Raw genomic sequence first — 18375 nt, 5'->3', positions numbered from 1 at the left:
GTAAGTAGGCTGTTTAGGTTTTTTTATTAGTAACGCCACCTCTGTATGAAAATCACCGGCTGTGCCGTGTGCAGTCTGTGGCTGCTTTGCATTGTTGTAATACTCAACCATTGTAGTGTTAGGCAGCTGGCTGTGAACAGCGCGTAGCGTTGGGCAGTTGGAGGTGTGCCGCCAGCAGTGGTGGATGTGGGGAGAGAGATGGCGCAGTTTTGTAATTTGTCATGATATCAAGGTAAATACATTGTTTGTTCTCTATTAATATCTTTCATTTGCTAACTATCCCTATCAGTAGTTAGTGCCTTCCATAGTTTGAATCTTTTATTTAGCTGGCAGTAGTGGCGCTCGCTGTATTGCAGTAGCTTGAGCAGCGAAGATTTTTGTGAGGTAAGTGATTTGTGAAAGAGATAGTTTAATGTTAGTCAGGGCCATTCTCTTCTAGAGATTTTGAAAGTCAGATTGCGTTGCGCTAACAAGATATTGTGTGTTGAAAGTCAGATTGCGTTGCGCTAAAAAATATTGTGCGTCTGTTTAAGCACAGTCATGTAAAATTATGCAAAGGGGACGTTTCATATGTCGACCCTTAGCCTAGGATACCTCACTGGAATCTTCTGATTTTTTCTTATAGTTTGTGTAATTAGTGTAGCTTTTGTTTATTGCTAGCGCGTAATTGTAGAGAGAATTTCCATTGTAGTTGTAGTTTTTCATTGTTGTACAGTAAAACAGTTGTGGTATGCATGTAGATTTGCACCAAGTATTTCGCAGCTGCAATTAACTAGATATTATTTTCAGTGTTATGTTAATGTGTTCTCTTATTTTTGCTCTTCAAATTGAGTTTTTCTGTGTTGTCGTGTGAAATACTGTGACAATAATGGCGTGTGAAAAACGTAACACTAGGCTCCAAAGTAAATTGAGAAATGACAGTGAAGACGAAAGCAATATGTTAGCGCCGCAGAATAATGAATTAACTAATGTTAATAGTAGTAATTTGGTAATTGCGCATAGGGAAATGGAGCGGGTTTCAAACAATGGCGTGGACAGTGAAACAATTAGTGAAGAGGGAAGCATTATCGATCGATCGGTCGGCAATAGCTCGGCTCAGGAATCCGAAATGACGCGACACGATCTCGCAAATACTGTAGATTCAGGTTTTGGATCCTCACCGTTTTCTCAAATAAGTCAAGACACATTTTCTGCTTGTCAAAATGTGAATGTTTCCGGTGCAAATTCACTGCCGAAAAGCACTGAGGAACATGTTCCAGACACCAGTGCATTGTTATTACAATTAATACAACAAATGGGACAAACACAACAAAAGCTTCAAAAGTTAGACACAATGGAACAAAATCTTCGAAAGTTAGACACAGTGGAACAAAATCTCAAAAAGTTAGACACCACACTTGAACAAACACGTGAGGATTTAACTAATGAGTTACATCACATTGAATCGAAATGTCAAAAAGTCTGTAATGACGTAAAAACACAAATTTGTGAGCATTTCCAACCTATTTTTTCGCGTCATGAAAATGCACTACAGAATCACGAAGCAGCCATAAAAGAACTGCAAACTACTGTTCATGAAAATCATGAGACCTTGCAAGCTAAATTTGACTCAGTTGCATCTACCGATTCGGTTATGCAACTTGCAAAAACTCAGGAAAACTTGAAGGACACAGTAGATTCGATTTCAACACAAATGGACACTCTGAAACTTGGTTCAGAAAAACACACTGAGGAAATGTGTTCACTATCGGAGAAAGTAGGCGAACTTTCGGATCAGGTCACTAACTTATCTACAAAGGTAGATGATGATCTGAATGGCACAAGACCTGTAGCCTTCACTGACACAGAAGAGTATGAACAAATTAGAAAATTCAAACAAAATCAAAATCAAATCAATACACAGTACAAAAGAGAAATCCGCGAAGTACAAGATCAGCTGACACAGGTAATACAAGAATTACGTATTTCAGAGGACACTCGCGCCCCAACACGGGAAGAGGGACTTAGAAATACGGAACAGCCACAAAATAATAACACAGGGCATTTCGGAAGTTATGAAAGAAACTGGCAATGCGCACCGAATTTTGAGATGGAACGGCCGACACGACCTAACAATGAGCGATATGCGACTCGCCGACATGATGACTTTGACTATAAGCTGTTCATTACTACACGTAAATTCAAAACGTTTAAAAATTCTGCCAACGACATTCATCCACAAGCGTGGCTCCATCAATTCTCTCATTGTTTTCCCCCCAACTGGTCATTAGAACACAGATTAGAATTTATGTGTGGCTATTTAGAGAATGAACCAGCTGTAAGAATGCGTTCGGTCATTCACGATTGTCATAGTGAAGGAGAATTTTACCATGCCTTCCTCTCAGCATATTGGTCTCAAGCCACACAAGACCGAGTAAAACATGGCATCATAATGATGAAACATTTCGAACAATCTGAATTCTCCAGTCTTGTGAAATATTTTGAAGACATGTTGCACAAGAATCAGTACCTGTCAAACCCATACAGCCCCTCAGAACTCATCCGCATTTGCTTAATCAAACTGCCTGAACATTTGCGACACATTATTTTGGCAGGACGTTGCAAAGACGACATTGAAGCATTTCAAGGACTCTTACAAGAACTGGAAATTGACACTGACAATCGCGGAACGCACGAGCACAACAATTACAGGTCACATCCGTCGCAATTCCGCGATGAAAGAAGTAATAACTGGACACGACAAGGCTATTCTTACAACGTAAATCGTGACCAAAACAGACACCACCCGTATAACAACCGTTGGCAGAGTAGTAATAATTACAGGGAAAGATCACCTCTCCGCGGTAATGACTATCACAGAGACAATCAGAGAAACAGACAATATGGGAACCAAAACAATTATTATTACGAGGGACAGAATAACTTTAGACGCAACGGTCCAGCGCCCAGTTACGATTCAGGGAGAAATTCTCCACCTCGTCACCGACAAGAAAGAAACTATGGCATCTACTGACATGACGACAGACGATATGATCGTAACGACAGACCTGAATTGCATCAGAACTGGCGGGATTCTAACAGAGCTGGGCCCTCTCGGCAAGGCGAATTTGTAGAAGTTCGGTCTCCTAATCCGAATAACGACGCGCGGCAGCAAAGAAACAGACAATGACTCGCACAGCAGGCAGCCGCGTGCGCCCGCTGGCTCCGAGAAAAATAACACAGACGCTAACCTTGAGAAAAGATTTAGCATTCTTTACCGACGTATACCGCATGATAATTACGTTCAAGTTGAAACTCTGAGTACTAGGAAGAGTAAAGGTTTACACCACATTTCACACGTAAAACCGTTTATTGAGAGATAATGTGCTTTGTTAACTTGAGATTTTAATGCAACATTTTGGTTTACTTGAAAATACATTCTGGATTTAAAGTACTTTCTGTGAGATACCAGACGACACAGTGGTTAGTTTATGTGACAGCTACACGATGTTATCATGACGCTACTAATGAGTGACAGTTTACAATGTTGCTTTTGAGGTGTTTCTGTTTTATATTTGCACAGTTTTCTGAATTCTTTTGGAAAGAAAAACATGTTTTATTAGTAACTTTTGTGGTATAGCAACAATGAGGCAGCCTTTTCCGTAGTACAACAATACGTTACAGCATGGTACTTTCTTCATCACAACAATAAGCGTGATAACTAAGATATCTATACGCAAAGCATTTCACTTTTGTGTATCATGAGGTAAGTACATTGACTTCTGCAGAACTTAGCTTTCGGAGGACGATAACTACAAGACTTCCACAGAGATTATCTTACAACATGACGCACAGTTTAGCGCTACAGGACACGTATTTCAGTGATTAATTTTGTACTTAAAACATTTATTTTTAAAGATTTTTGAATTACAAAGAAAGTTTTCCGAGATATATTTCATTCCATTGCTGTAATCTGTAACACCTGAGGGTATAATTACATTAATCCTCAGGGGGGTACACGCTTACTTTGTGTACCATGTGTGTGGCAACCACAAGGAACCCTAGCTAATATGGTATTTGCTTATACAACTTTACACATCGGTACCATATTTCTCTAACACAGAATTACACAGCTATCTGATCATTTAACTGAGACAGACAAACTTTTTTACTACATCAGTGACAGATGTTTACGTAATTATACCGTTGGATACCTTCATGTTTACGCAATTACACAGTTGGGTAACTTCACACTTATGAAATTGTATTTTGTCTGTACTTTGTGAACTGTTCATATTTTTTCGGAACCATTGTGATACTATGAGAACTTTGAATGATATATTTGGTAAGGTAGCATGATTTTAAAGTACGTTTGAGGTGGATAACACTTTTGAAATGAGCAGAGAATTTTTTTAGGTTTTAAAATATTCAGGAAGCAACGACGATTTTGAGATTTAGCTGAGGTTTTATAATGTTATGATGACGATGTGTATTACGCTGTTGCGGTATGTTTATGATAAAGAAGCTGATGCTATATGAGGAATTTGATTATGCTATGTATCTTATGATGAAGTATTGAAGAAGCGTCGACGAATTTGTATATGTGTAATAAGGTAAGGAGTAATGAGTAGCGGTTAGGAACTCTGCCTTGTGAAGACGTATGTTGGAAACCGAGAATCGTACTTTTAGAATTATGAAATGTGTGTAAATGCGTGAATGTATCACAATGCCGACGAAAATTTTTTGGACACTGTTATATTCATGGGATTTTGTTTTTACAGATTTGCAACGCTAATTCTTGACCTGTGAAATATTTTTATTTAAGACTGCCATTGTAGCGGAAACTGCTGTCGTAAATATTTCCGTACGAAAGTTAAGTGACCACCTGCACGTAATACGTCGTGAGCACACAGCTGTGTCAGACACCTGGGCGACAGCCGCCCGAACAAAAAAAAAGCCATTACCCTTCCAGCGGCACAGGTAGAAGAAAAAAGAGGCCATTATAATCGCTATTGACGTTCCTTTGTAGAAAGCATCGCAACATTTCACGGCTATTGTCGTGCTAATTGAGAGAAATGCCATATGGCTAGTGAATGACGTTTCACGCCTTGCTTTGCCCATTTTGTTTAATATCTAGTTTCTAGCTGCACTGCAGCACTGGTTAAAATAAAATTTTATAGATGTACTAATTTAAATATTTTCTGTCTGCAGATATATTAAATAATAATTTTGTAATCCACATTCTTTGAAAAAGGAGCTCTTGGAATGGAAAGAACAATAAGAAGGGACTAATAACAGGAACTGCATACATAATTTTCTTTTCTAGTATTTAGGAATCTTTTGTAGAATTAGTTTTTGTGGTGCACCACTTTAATTACATAGTCATTAAGATGTGAATATACATTTCCCTTGTCTGCATTGTTGTCTTTACTGTAATATTTTTTCTGCTTGAGCTTTGTCATGTATAGATATAAGTTTTATATTTTTTATTTTTTATATTTGCTGCTGCTGTTTGCCATGCATAGTGCCTTATATTAGTTGTAATATTGCAATTGCTTTGACAATTTCCATTTTTTTTCATTGCTATTTGTATTAATTGTTTTGTGCTGCTGCATTGCCTCGTCCCTTAGTTTAGCATCTGAGCTCAGTAGATTTAAGTTAGCTTAAGAGGGGGTAGACTATATAAGAGAAATGCACTGAGAGGCTATACAAAAGAAGTACAGAAAGCAGGTTTAGGTAGGATTTTCTTGGAAATAAATGATGAAGTAAGATAATGGAAAATAAATAATGAGGTAAGAAATATGTGAACATATATATATATACAGAAAGCATGCTTGAATAGGATTTTTTTGGTGGAAACAAATGTGGAAATAAGACGAAAGATCTATGGAATGAAGTTTTGGGTTGGACTGCAGTACCAAAAGTTACACTGAAAACGAACCCTGTCCTTTCCATTGTGTTATCCCACTATGTGTTTGTGTACCCTTGTGTATTTGTTTTCTTCCTGTCTTTGTGTAGTTTCATAGAATTTTTTCTTCTTCTAATACTAAGCTACATTCACTATGATGAGGAATACTGTGATCCTCAAATATAATTTGCATTGATAATATGTTATTTACTTTGTAAAGATGATTAGACATTTATCTGTTCTGTGTTAATGCTTAGGTGTGAAGTTGATGTTTCAAAAGTTATTCTGATCTTTTATGTATGAAATTATGTCATAATTCCTGTAACACTGATGTATATGTTTATTTCTATTCTTTTGTAAAGCCCCTATTACCGCAACTGTTATTTGTATTGTTATGTTCTTGAATGATGTGTTTTGTACCTTTGTTATTGTGTTCTTATGTTATAAAATTGTAATTGACACCAGGTCATCAAATTAAGTAACTTGTAAGTTACATTTCACTGCACACGTTTCTATTGGTCATAGTATATGGACAATATGTGAGAAGTAGGGACTGTTAGTGTTTGCACGTGTGTTAATAATTCAGCAAGGGACTGGATAACAGCATTGCTGGTTCTGAGGACAATTCCAAAAACTTTGTGAGTGCACAAGTGGTGGTTATGGACTTGCTATATTATCCGCAAGACTCTTCAATGGTGATTGTGCACCTGCACAGTCACAACAGATGGCTGCTGGCCATCTCTACAATGACTACAGTGGGTCTGCACCTCTGGTGGCCCACCAATACCGTAATCTCTACCAGGACTACAGTGGGTCTGCTCTGTGATGACCTACCCACCAATACTCTTCAAAACTTCGACTGACTCCGCTGTGGGTTTGCTCTCTTGTGGCCCATTACCTGTCAGCATGTCGAGAGTCAGCACTGTCTTTCCGTTGGAAGGACAACGCTACTTCTTCAAGACTGCATGGAAATCCACTACTTCCGTGTGCATTTTCTTTTACTGCTCAGACTTTGAGAAAAACACTGCAATGTGATGAATGATCAGGACTGTCTTTATGGACTGTGAGAAAATTTTAGCTTTTGACCAACATTGTATCAATAAGTGTGTGCATTTGATTTCTTTGTTATTGTAATTGTGAAAAAAAATTTTAACAAATATGTATTGGCCAGTGCCCAACAAAATTTGTAAAATTTTTTGTGGGGAGCATGGGGGCTATGTAAGTAGGCTGTTTAGGTTTTTTTATTAGTAACGCCACCTCTGTATGAAAATCACCGGCTGTGCCGTGTGCAGTCTGTGGCTGCTTTGCATTGTTGTAATACTCAACCATTGTAGTGTTAGGCAGCTGGCTGTGAACAGCGCGTAGCGTTGGGCAGTTGGAGGTGTGCCGCCAGCAGTGGTGGATGTGGGGAGAGAGATGGCGCAGTTTTGTAATTTGTCATGATATCAAGGTAAATACATTGTTTGTTCTCTATTAATATCTTTCATTTGCTAACTATCCCTATCAGTAGTTAGTGCCTTCCATAGTTTGAATCTTTTATTTAGCTGGCAGTAGTGGCGCTCGCTGTATTGCAGTAGCTTGAGCAGCGAAGATTTTTGTGAGGTAAGTGATTTGTGAAAGAGATAGTTTAATGTTAGTCAGGGCCATTCTCTTCTAGAGATTTTGAAAGTCAGATTGCGTTGCGCTAAAAAAAAAAAAAATATTGTGTGTCAGGTTAAGCACAGTTGTAAAAAATTGTTAAAAGGGGACGTTTCAACTAGTGAGTACAAGCTCGTTGTTGCGAGGTTGAGTACCTAACAAGCAGTCGACCAAAAATAGACTCAGACTGTATCTGCCCATAAAAGTAGCTAAATATTTGCCAGGCGCCCCCCTAAATCTTCTTTCAAACTAATTGAGTAGAGGCAGGATGTGGGTTACATTGAAAGAGACTGTATTGACCGTAACTGAGACCTTCATACCAAGGAAATTAATAAGAGACGGACCTCATCAACCATAATACCTTCGTAAAAGCAGAGAAAAAAGTATGCCAGATTAAAAAGAACGCCAAATCTCCAACATTACCCATGTTTTACTAAGCTCGAAATGTTGGCCGGATTTCAGGATGCTTTTATTATTTTCCATAAGGAAACTCTGCCTCGAAATCTGTCAGAAAACAGGAAGAAATTTTGGTAGTATGTAAATTATAGCAACAGCAAGACTCAATCAGTACCTCCACCGTGCGATACCAATAGTAATGAAACCGAAGACAGTGCCTTGCAAACTGATTTATTAAACACTCTTCTCCGATTTTCCGTTTGTTAACCCTTTCATGCTTAAAATTTATTCAGCATGTATTTGAAAAATAAAAGGTCCAAACTCACCTTCCACTATCAAATACATTTTAGGCTGGCCTGTTTTAAAAAATCGGTGAAGTGGGACACAGATTGTCATGTGAAACTAGAATTTTCAGAATTAAAAACGTTTATTCTCCCTACAATGGAAAACAAGATATATCACATACAAGTATTCAACACTACATTTGGAGACGGCTTTGATATACCACACACCATTGTTTTTCCCATTCTAGGATTTTTTGATAAATGTTCCAATGTGTGTGAAATCTTAAGGGACTTAACCGCTTAGGTCATCAGTCCCTAAGCTTACACACTACTTAACCTAAATTATCCTAAGGACAAACCACACACCCATGCCCCTGGGAGGACTCGAACCTTCGCCGGGACCAGCCGCACAGCCCAAGACTGCAGCGCCTGAGACCGCTCAGCTAATCCCGCGTGACAGGAATTTTTCGGAGCGTATATCTCCCACTACATACCAGTTATGTAACCACCAGCAGAATGTGTAGGAAGATTTCAAAAGAATGTCAATGATGTATAAGAAAACACAACTACACTCCTGGAAATGGAAAAAAGAACACATTGACACCGGTGTGTCAGACCCACCATACTTGCTCCGGACACTGCGAGAGGGCTGTACAAGCAATGATCACACGCACGGCACAGCGGACACACCAGGAACCGCGGTGTTGGCCGTCGAATGGCGCTAGCTGCGCAGCATTTGTGCACCGCCGCCGTCAGTGTCAGCCAGTTTGCCGTGGCATACGGAGCTCCATCGCAGTCTTTAACACTGGTAGCATGCTGCGACAGCGTGGACGTGAACCGTATGTGCAGTTGACGGACTTTGAGCGAGGGCGTATAGTGGGCATGCGGGAGGCCGGGTGGACGTACCGCCGAATTGCTCAACACGTGGGGCGTGAGGTCTCCACAGTACATCGATGTTGTCGCCAGTGGTCGGCGGAAGGTGCACGTGCCCGTCGACCTGGGACCGGACCGCAGCGACGCACGGATGCACGCCAAGACCGTAGGATCCTACGCAGTGCCGTAGGGGACCGCACCACCACTTCCCAGCACATTAGGGACACTGTTGCTCCTGGGGTATCGGCGAGGACCATTCGCAACCGTCTCCATGAAGCTGGGCTACGGTCCCGCACACCGTTAGGCTGTCTTCCGCTCACGCCCCAACATCGTGCAGCCCGCCTCCAGTGGTGTCGCGACAGGCGTGAATGGAGGGACGAATGGAGACGTGTCGTCTTCAGCGATGAGAGTCGCTTCTGCCTTGGTGCCAATGATAGTCGTATGCATGTTTTGCGCCGTGCAGGTGAGCGTCACAATCAGGACTGCTTACGACCGAGGCACACAGGGCCAACACCCGGCATCATGGTGTGGGGAGCGATCTCCTACACTGGCCGTACACCACTGGTGATCGTCGAGGGGACACTGAATAGTGCACGGTACATCCAAACCATCATCGAACCCATCGTTCTACCATTCCTAGACCGGCAAGGGAACTTGCTGTTCCAACAGGACAATGCACGTCCGCATGTATCCCGTGCCACCCAACGTGCTCTAGAAGGTGTAAGTCAACTACCCTGGCCAGCAAGATCTCCGGATCTGTCCCCCATTGAGCATGTTTGGGACTGGATGAAGCGTCGTCTCACGCGGTCTGCACGTCCAGCACGAACGCTGGTCGAACTGAGGCGCCAGGTGGAAATGGCATGGCAAGCCGTTCCACAGGACTACATCCAGCACCTCTACGATCGTCTCCATGGGAGAATAGCAGCCTGCATTGCTGCGAAAGGTGGATATACACTGTACTAGTGCCGACATTGTGCATGCTCTGTTGCCTGTGTCTATGTGCCTGTGGTTCTGTCAGTGTGATCATGTGATGTATCTGACCCCAGGAATGTGTCAATAAAGTTTCCCCTTCCTGGGACAATGAATTCACGGTGTTCTTTTTTAATTTTCAGGAGTGTAGTTATTTAGGACATTCTTGAAATGGAGAAGATGGTGATTGGATTTTATTTTCGTGAAACAGACACACGACACCCCAACTAATCGCTCGTGGCCTTCTACATAGCCACTCCACGGTCCGTAGTACTTTTCTCTAAGTTCCGATAACGTCTAGCTGCATGCTAGCACTAAATATATACGACGTATAGAATTCAAAACTACTTCTTACTTTTGTAAGGTGGCAGGCAAATCCAACACCTTCCATGAAAACCCTGACATGACAAGCAAATACAGTAGTATCTCACATAACTCCGAATAAATCGTGACATTAAATTAACCAAAGTAATACGAGTAACGAGTGAGCAAATGGAATATCACAGACCAACACAAGAATGCCTAAATGCATGTCATACCTTCCCACCTTGAGACAGACCATAGTTCCGAGGGGACAAACGAGAACAGAAGCCGAGAGCAGAACCGTGTTAAGCTAGAAGGCCCTACGATAAGGGACGGACACCCACGTCGCCAGCTAACCACCAGGACCACCCCCCCAGCCCATTTTAAAAGCTAGAGCCCTCCAGAAGAACAGTATAGAACTGACGATAACACAAATAGGGCCACACCAGCCACAAGTTTTAGCGTGAGACTTTTTCGCGTCTGTCTTACGTTGCAAACGTTAAAAACATTGCCCCACCACGAAAAGTATAACGTTTCTCATAGGATAGACAGAAGTTTTGTAGGCGGAGCTTAAGGTTAACATTGAGACCCTGACTGGCCAGATGAAAACACAGCCAGATAGTTTTTTTTAATCAACTTCGGTAAATTGTAGTAAGGAGAAGTTAGAAGAGAGTTGCTTCCGAGACGGCGAGATGCATGGAGTTGCGCCGGCCGCCGGCCCCTGACGAACACCCACAAGGTAATGAACGCACGCGATGCCGCATTTTTGAGCGCATAAGGCTTCACTCAGAACTGCAGAAGTCTCATCTGTTACATCCCTTTTTTGCGTAATACTAGTGTCAATCGTCAATTAAAGCTCTTGGTATTCACATTTGCTACGTAAGTAAAAATCTGAAATGCGATGATTTTTCTGTCATATAATTATTGAGAAGCCACATCAGCCACTGTAATTTACGACAAGTTAGATATGTAATTAAAGATAATTGAGGGTCACTGTAGACTATTTTGATAGTTTTCTCCTTTGTGAAAATTAATTTAAACCTAGATTATAGGTGTGATATGGCATAGGTCATCCTTCGATCCATTGCAGCACTTGGAAATCCACTCAGGGAATATTCGTTAACATTTTTGTTGAACGCAGTTGGTTTTTATCATCCTGTATTAAAATATATATTTTTATCACTAGTGCAATTTATAAACAATGTTTTGTGAGTAGAATAAAACTTCCAGTGGCAAACTTAACTGCTTTTTCGACGTTATTCTACCAGCTAACTAGAAATAGGAAAGCCTTGAACCCCTTCCACTAAATTTAGTTAGTATTAAGATTCTTTTACAGGGAGTGCAGTGGAGCTGACGCTGAAATCATTAACTATTTCGTTATATCATCGCTAGTCTCACTGAACTCTTCTGAACTCTACATGTCATGAGTGGTCTGGCGTCTCCTTACCAGCAAGGTCCCAGGTTCAAACTAGTCAATTCCCTAAAAACCACGCTCAGTGAGTCGTTGCGCGAAAGATGTAGGGAGAAACGACTTAGAACAAACAGAAACCATGCAGAATATTAGAGAATGGCGACCCTGCCAGAATGGTAAAATACCATGATTGAAGGTCGACCACATGCCTATCTAGGTCAGAAAAAATCCTGTTGAAAACTTTTCGTAAAAAAAAATTTTTTAAAAGGTATAAATAGTTGAAAACAATTGCTTCAACGATAGATAGTAAGAAAGTATTCAATAGAAAGTGAGACATTCTGGCAGAGACAATAGCATAATTAAGTTATGAATTTTAATATTGTTAGAATTAAGTTTTCTCTCCAATGCAAGCGCACAGGTGGCGGATACATCGTTGACAAGTTGGTTCTGAGCCAACAAGTAAGTGAATTGATTGTCAAGTCGTGTGTGCAAAAAGTTAATGAAACGCGTGAGATCGTATGAGCGCATGTTGACGTGAAGTAGGGCGCGTGAATTGCTTTTAAAACAGAAAATAAGGGATTCGGAAAGATTAGCAATGGCAGATCGAGACCTTGACTGAATTGAGGTAGAGACCCAACATGAAGACGGACAGAGAATAGAGGACAGTACAACAGACGATGCAGTATCGCGAGAAATAGGACAGATAACGCACCATAACGAGGATAATGTACGTCAAGGCCTAGAAAACATAAGTCAGCATACGACAGAGGAGCAGGAAAGTAGAGAGACAGCCGATGAGGATTATAACTTGCGTCTTGAATATGAAGAACCCATAGTACAAGTAATCAGAGCTCCTTCACCACAGAGTACAAGGAATTCGAGCAAAAACGTGTCACCGCACAGTTCAATGCAATCGTTTGCAAACGAACACTTGGGAGAAAACACAGAGCGTAGGGCGTCGCAAGAAAACGCAATAGGACCCACCAATCTGGCAGAATATTTAGAATTAATGACGGAAACCATGACAAGACAAAATAAAGAAATTGCGAACCAAATTAAAATTCAGAATGCACAAAGACGAAATAAATTGCAGAAACCACGAGACAAATGCGTGAGATTAAAGAACAAAACAAAAAAATTCAGTTACACCTCAGTCATATTGAAGACGAGGCAAAAGAATCTCGAGAAGTGATATGAGACTTAATAATAGGTCACAATCAATTGAGAACAGACATTGACAAGGTACAAGCGGACGTACAAACATTGCGTAATGACACTCACGGCGAGATCAAAACATTACGTAACAACACCCAGGGAGAAGTCAAGAAACTAGAGAAACAGATAAACGTAATTACTAGACAAGCAGCAGATACACCGCGTGAAATTGTTGAAAACAGTGTGTTACGCAAACGTATCACAAAAGCAGCGCTGAAAAGATATGATAACCGCATAGTCAAAATAGAAGCGCAAACGAAGCAACAATTTCAGAAATTGCGAACAGAGTTGTTACAAACCATTGAAGAGCGTACTGAACAGGATCGAACAAGCACTGAGTCTGCAACCACATCCGTATCTGTAACAGCACCGGAAAAACAAACAATTACCGAAAACATTACGCATTTGCGATTCCAATCACAGGCGGAAAGTAACATACGTGAAATCAGACAGCCTGCACAGCAACAAACGGCATCACAAACACATGCGGAACCACAAATGTATGTTTCAAGACAGTTTGGATCGTGCAATGAAGCAGCAAAGTTAGCCAGACAAGATACTGAACCAATACCTGACAATGGAAAGCCAGGTCGCGAAGAGTACAGTGCAATGCATTCAGCTACATGTTCACAACCGATGGAAGAAAATTATTGCGTACCACTCCAACGATACTACGCAAGGGTAGGCGAAAGTTACTATGGACATTAGCCAATGGATCTACCACAACCGGAAAGAACGACAGGAGAAATGATTAGAAACAAAAGTAGCGAAGAATCGCGAGTTTCATATCGAACTATGACGAAGTACGACAGCGATCATTTCCTCACAGTCAGAAAATTTCAACACTTTCGAGAAGGAAATTCATTACATCCACGAACTTTTATTAATCAATTCCGAGTAGGATTACCAGAACACTGGATGCTAGCACACAAATTAGACTTTATATGTGCACACATGTAAGGAACAGTCGCAGAACCATGCAAAATGTTGCAGCGACATGCCGATCGTACGAAGATTTCAGAGAGAAGTTTCTCTCGCGATATTGGTCCAGCGAAGCACAGAACAGAGTGAAGTACGAATTATTACAGAACCCATATTTTTAAAATTCAGGAGAGAAGAGTCCCGTGAAATTTTTCGAATTGATGGCAAAGAAAAATCAATGCTTAGATGTACCATACAGTGACGGAGAGTTGATTAAATTATGCGCGATGAAGTTACCATTGAAATACCAGCAATCATTAGTAGGTCGCGGAGGCAATGACGTCGAAGCATTTAAAGGTAATCTAAGGGAACTAGAGTTCATATTTTCGGAAGATGACGCAAGAAAAAGACAAAGCGCAAGTGTAAACGAAAGCAAAAAGCAGTGGAATCCACAAGACACAGTACGAAGAAACTGTGGTGTCACCGCCAGACACCACACTTGCTAGGTGGTAGCCTTTAAATCGGCCGCGTTCTATTAGTATACGCCGGACCCGCGTGTCGCCACTGTCAGTAATTGCAGACCGAGCGCCACCACACGGCAGGTCTAGAGAGACGTTCTGGCACTCGCCCCAGTTGTACAGCCGACTTTGCAAGGAAAGGTTCACTGACAAATACTCTCTCATTTGCCGAGACGATAGTTAGCATAGCCTTCAGCCACATTTGCTACGACCTAGCAAGGCGCCGTATTCAATTGATATTGAGATTCTATTAATGTATCATCAAGAGCGATGTTCTACAAATGTGGATTAAAGTTATTCCAGAAGCTACGTACTTTTCTTTATAGCATTCATTACGTATCCTGTTTCAGACCTCACGCCAGCCTGCGTGAGTTTAAGCGCGTGCCTTTCGGCTTCCTCTCATTGTGTCTAGGCTGTCTTGTCTAGACACAACAGAAACAATAATTACGAACCACGTGATAACTTCGCACCAAGAAACGACCATAGATTTCAACAAAGAACCGGTTATGGATTTAGAAGAGAATATGGCAATAACTAAAATTCACCCAGGAACGGCAACAACTATTACAGAGGGAATAACGACAACCGGAACGGGTATTGGAGCGCCAATAGACCGACAAATTATCAACAAAGAAACCAATATCAGCAAGCAGAGCAATAAATTCAGATACAAGAGGTGGAGGTAAGACCACCAAACCCAGATAAAGGTTCGAATTGACAGCTCAGCGCCCATGCCAAAGAGAATGACGCACCGACCCAGGACAATAAAAATGGTTCAAATGGCTCTGAGCACTATGGGACTCAACTGCTGAGGTCATTAGTCCCCTAGAACTTAGAACTAGTTAAACCTAACTAACCTAAGGACATCACACACATCCATGCCCGAGGCAGGATTCGAACCTGCGACCGTAGCGGTCTCGCGGTTCCAGACTGCAGCGCCAGAACCGCGCGGCCACTTCGGCCGGCCCAGGACAATAGCAGCACCTTGAACAGAGAAGTAAATACCTTATCACGAGAAGAGAAGATGGACGAAACAAACCGCAGGGACCAGATGAAAACGAAGACAGGAAAATAACAACATCGTGTTGGGACGAAATTAATTGGGAGAATACTGACGAGGAAGATGAATTACCAGAGGCATGCACAACGAATGTAGGAGGAATTGACGAAGTAATGAGTATTGCTGAGCTATTTGAGATGGAAACAAGGGAAAGCGAATTCAATGAGGATAATGTGCAGTCGACAGAAGTTGAAAATAAGTTACTAGTGGGCACACAACCCAACGTATATAATGAAGGTAGTTATGAAGCGATAATTAGAGCATTTAGATGCGATTATGTGGAAGTAGCGACGAAGAAGGAGAAGATAGACGAGGATGAGGAAAAAGTGGAGGATGTTGAAGAAAGCGTAACTGAAGGAAGAAATAGAGAAGAGGAAATAAAAGAGACAGAAGTAGCAGCCTAAGCTTATCCTACAGAAAGTTCGAATTCACAAGGGAAATTCCTGAAAAGACTCATGTATGATTCAGTGGAACATTCGTTGATGCAAGAAGAAGAAGAACAGGACCAACACTTTCAATTTCAACCAATTGTGAAGGCCATGGTAAAGCATATCCCAGTCAATATTGTAATTGATAGCGGAAGTGAACTGACTGCGATCTCAGAAAATTTATTCATGCAGTGCAATGCTAATGAGGAATTGCCAGTTCTGAAAACACGTAAGATTAAAGTAAGAGGTCCAATTAGAAACAATGCTGCGGAAGTTACGAGACAAACAAGGTCAACTCTTTCGTGTCCAGGTCAAAAGATCGAAGCCAACTTCGTGATTATACCTAAACTAACTGTAGATTTGATTATAGGTGAAGATTTTTTAAATGAGAGATGAGCGATAATAGATATGGGGAAAGGTAGCGTAACATTCGGGAATGTCACACTTCTCTTTGAGCAAAATCTAAAATTAGAAGAAATACCCGTTATAAACAAACAATTAAGAATGACGCAAGATAAAGATGATAACGAATTAGAATGGTATGCACAAAAGGGGGAATCGCCTCAACTCATGTTAGAAGGCCATAAAGAAATCGACAAAAAATTGCAAGAAGTTCAAGGTATTTCAGAACACAGTAAAATAGAATTAGAAGGTTTATAATTTATATAAAAAACAGCTACCAGCCACATGTATGGTTTAAAAAGGTTTACTATCTTCAGACCATGACCGGTTTCGGATTTTTCATTACAAATCCATCTTCAGATGGCAGGTTACAAGCATTCTTAGTTGCACCTAGTTTTGTTTATGTTATTCGCTTGCTGCACTGGGAAAGAAAAGAAATATTTTTGTTGTCACATCGGTAATGGTATTTTTACGAAAGATTTACTTCTTTTACAAAATCTAATTGCTCATGAGATGGTTTATTATGAACATTAGTAAACTTGCAGGTTAGTGTACTTACGGGCTGTGTAGTTCTGCCTGACGAAATATTTGTGCGTTTATGTTTTCGAACGCAAACTTAATACACTTTTCAATATGCACTATGTGAGTGATATTCCAGTCAATGGACGTCACTTTCAACCTCATCATCATAGTTTCACACGCAGCACACACGAATAACGTTTACAAAACGTGGCCCAGCTTCACATTACACGCGAAAACAATATTTGCAAAGAGCTTACAGTCATAACGAAGTTAACTTACAGATGCAGTACAGTCGATATGGGTACAGTAAAATATCTCTTTGCTATTGTATGAAATTAATCTAAAACGGAATAAATAAAATTACATACAAATAAGATTACAAACATTATATGTAGTACAGAAATACTGTGTGTTACTAATTATTTGTTACAATAGTAGGAGATAAATTCTAATATGTGTCATAATATGCAATGCACATGTTTTCATTATGCGATTTTTCAATGACATATTGAATGTTTTTGATGGAATATTGGGCTTAAGTTATTTTAAAAAAGTAAAAGCCTCTTCAAAGTTATTTTTTAAACCATACATGTGGCTGGTAGCAGTTTTTTATATAAATTATAAACCTTAAGTACAACAGCCACGTTTCTTAACATGTCGACTTTCGACAAAATAGCGTTAAGCTTACCTAGCCAGGTAATGAGAATGTTACATGCGTTCAAAAAAATGTAAGATTGATGTAATGAAAACAATTAACAACTTAAAATTCAACAAAAGATATCTGTTAGAAAAAGTGACCCCAAATTGTGTTAAAGTTAAGGTCAATAGTCAAACAAAAGCTGCTAAGCTTGCTAAAGTAAAATGTGAAACTATTTGGATAAAAACAGAAATCAAATTACAATATAAGAAGAAAGATAAGCTGAAAAAAAATTTATGTACAAGCTACATTTACAATTAGGAAATAGTTCACACCTCTACAGTTCATATATGTAACACACCATATTAATCATGCTCTTAGCAGAGAACAACAACAAATCTCCTCTAGGCACAAGAAGAAGTTAAAATCCCTCATTCAACTCAAATTAAATGAACCACTTAACATTGGTGAACAGCAGAAGCACATATTCTATAACAGAGTGGTAAACACAACAGATATTTCTTTCAATCCCAATGAATTTAAACTCTTAGATAAAGGCTTCAAGCATAATATTGCCCCAAGATTAACTAATAAGAACTTAAAAGACCTAATAGCAGCTAGAAAACTGGCATGTGACACAGCCAAACTTAAGTCTAATGAGAAAAATGCGTTGGCATATAAAGCCAACAAACTCAACACTAAACACATGCTTTCAAAAAATAATATAATTAATAATGAACAAAAAATTCTTAAAAATATCAATGATAAACTTACAGCTAACAAAGCTCTCATGGTAAAGGCTGATAAAGGAAATTCAGTTGTTTCGTATGAATCAGAATACATTGAAAAATTTCTTGAATTTTGTCAGTCCAATAACTTCACAGAACTAGAATCAGACCCCACAGCAAATT

This window comes from Schistocerca nitens, chromosome 6 (assembly GCF_023898315.1).
Source record: "Schistocerca nitens isolate TAMUIC-IGC-003100 chromosome 6, iqSchNite1.1, whole genome shotgun sequence".
NCBI lineage: Eukaryota > Metazoa > Arthropoda > Insecta > Orthoptera > Acrididae > Schistocerca > Schistocerca nitens.
This window is presented reverse-complemented; position numbering follows the sequence as displayed.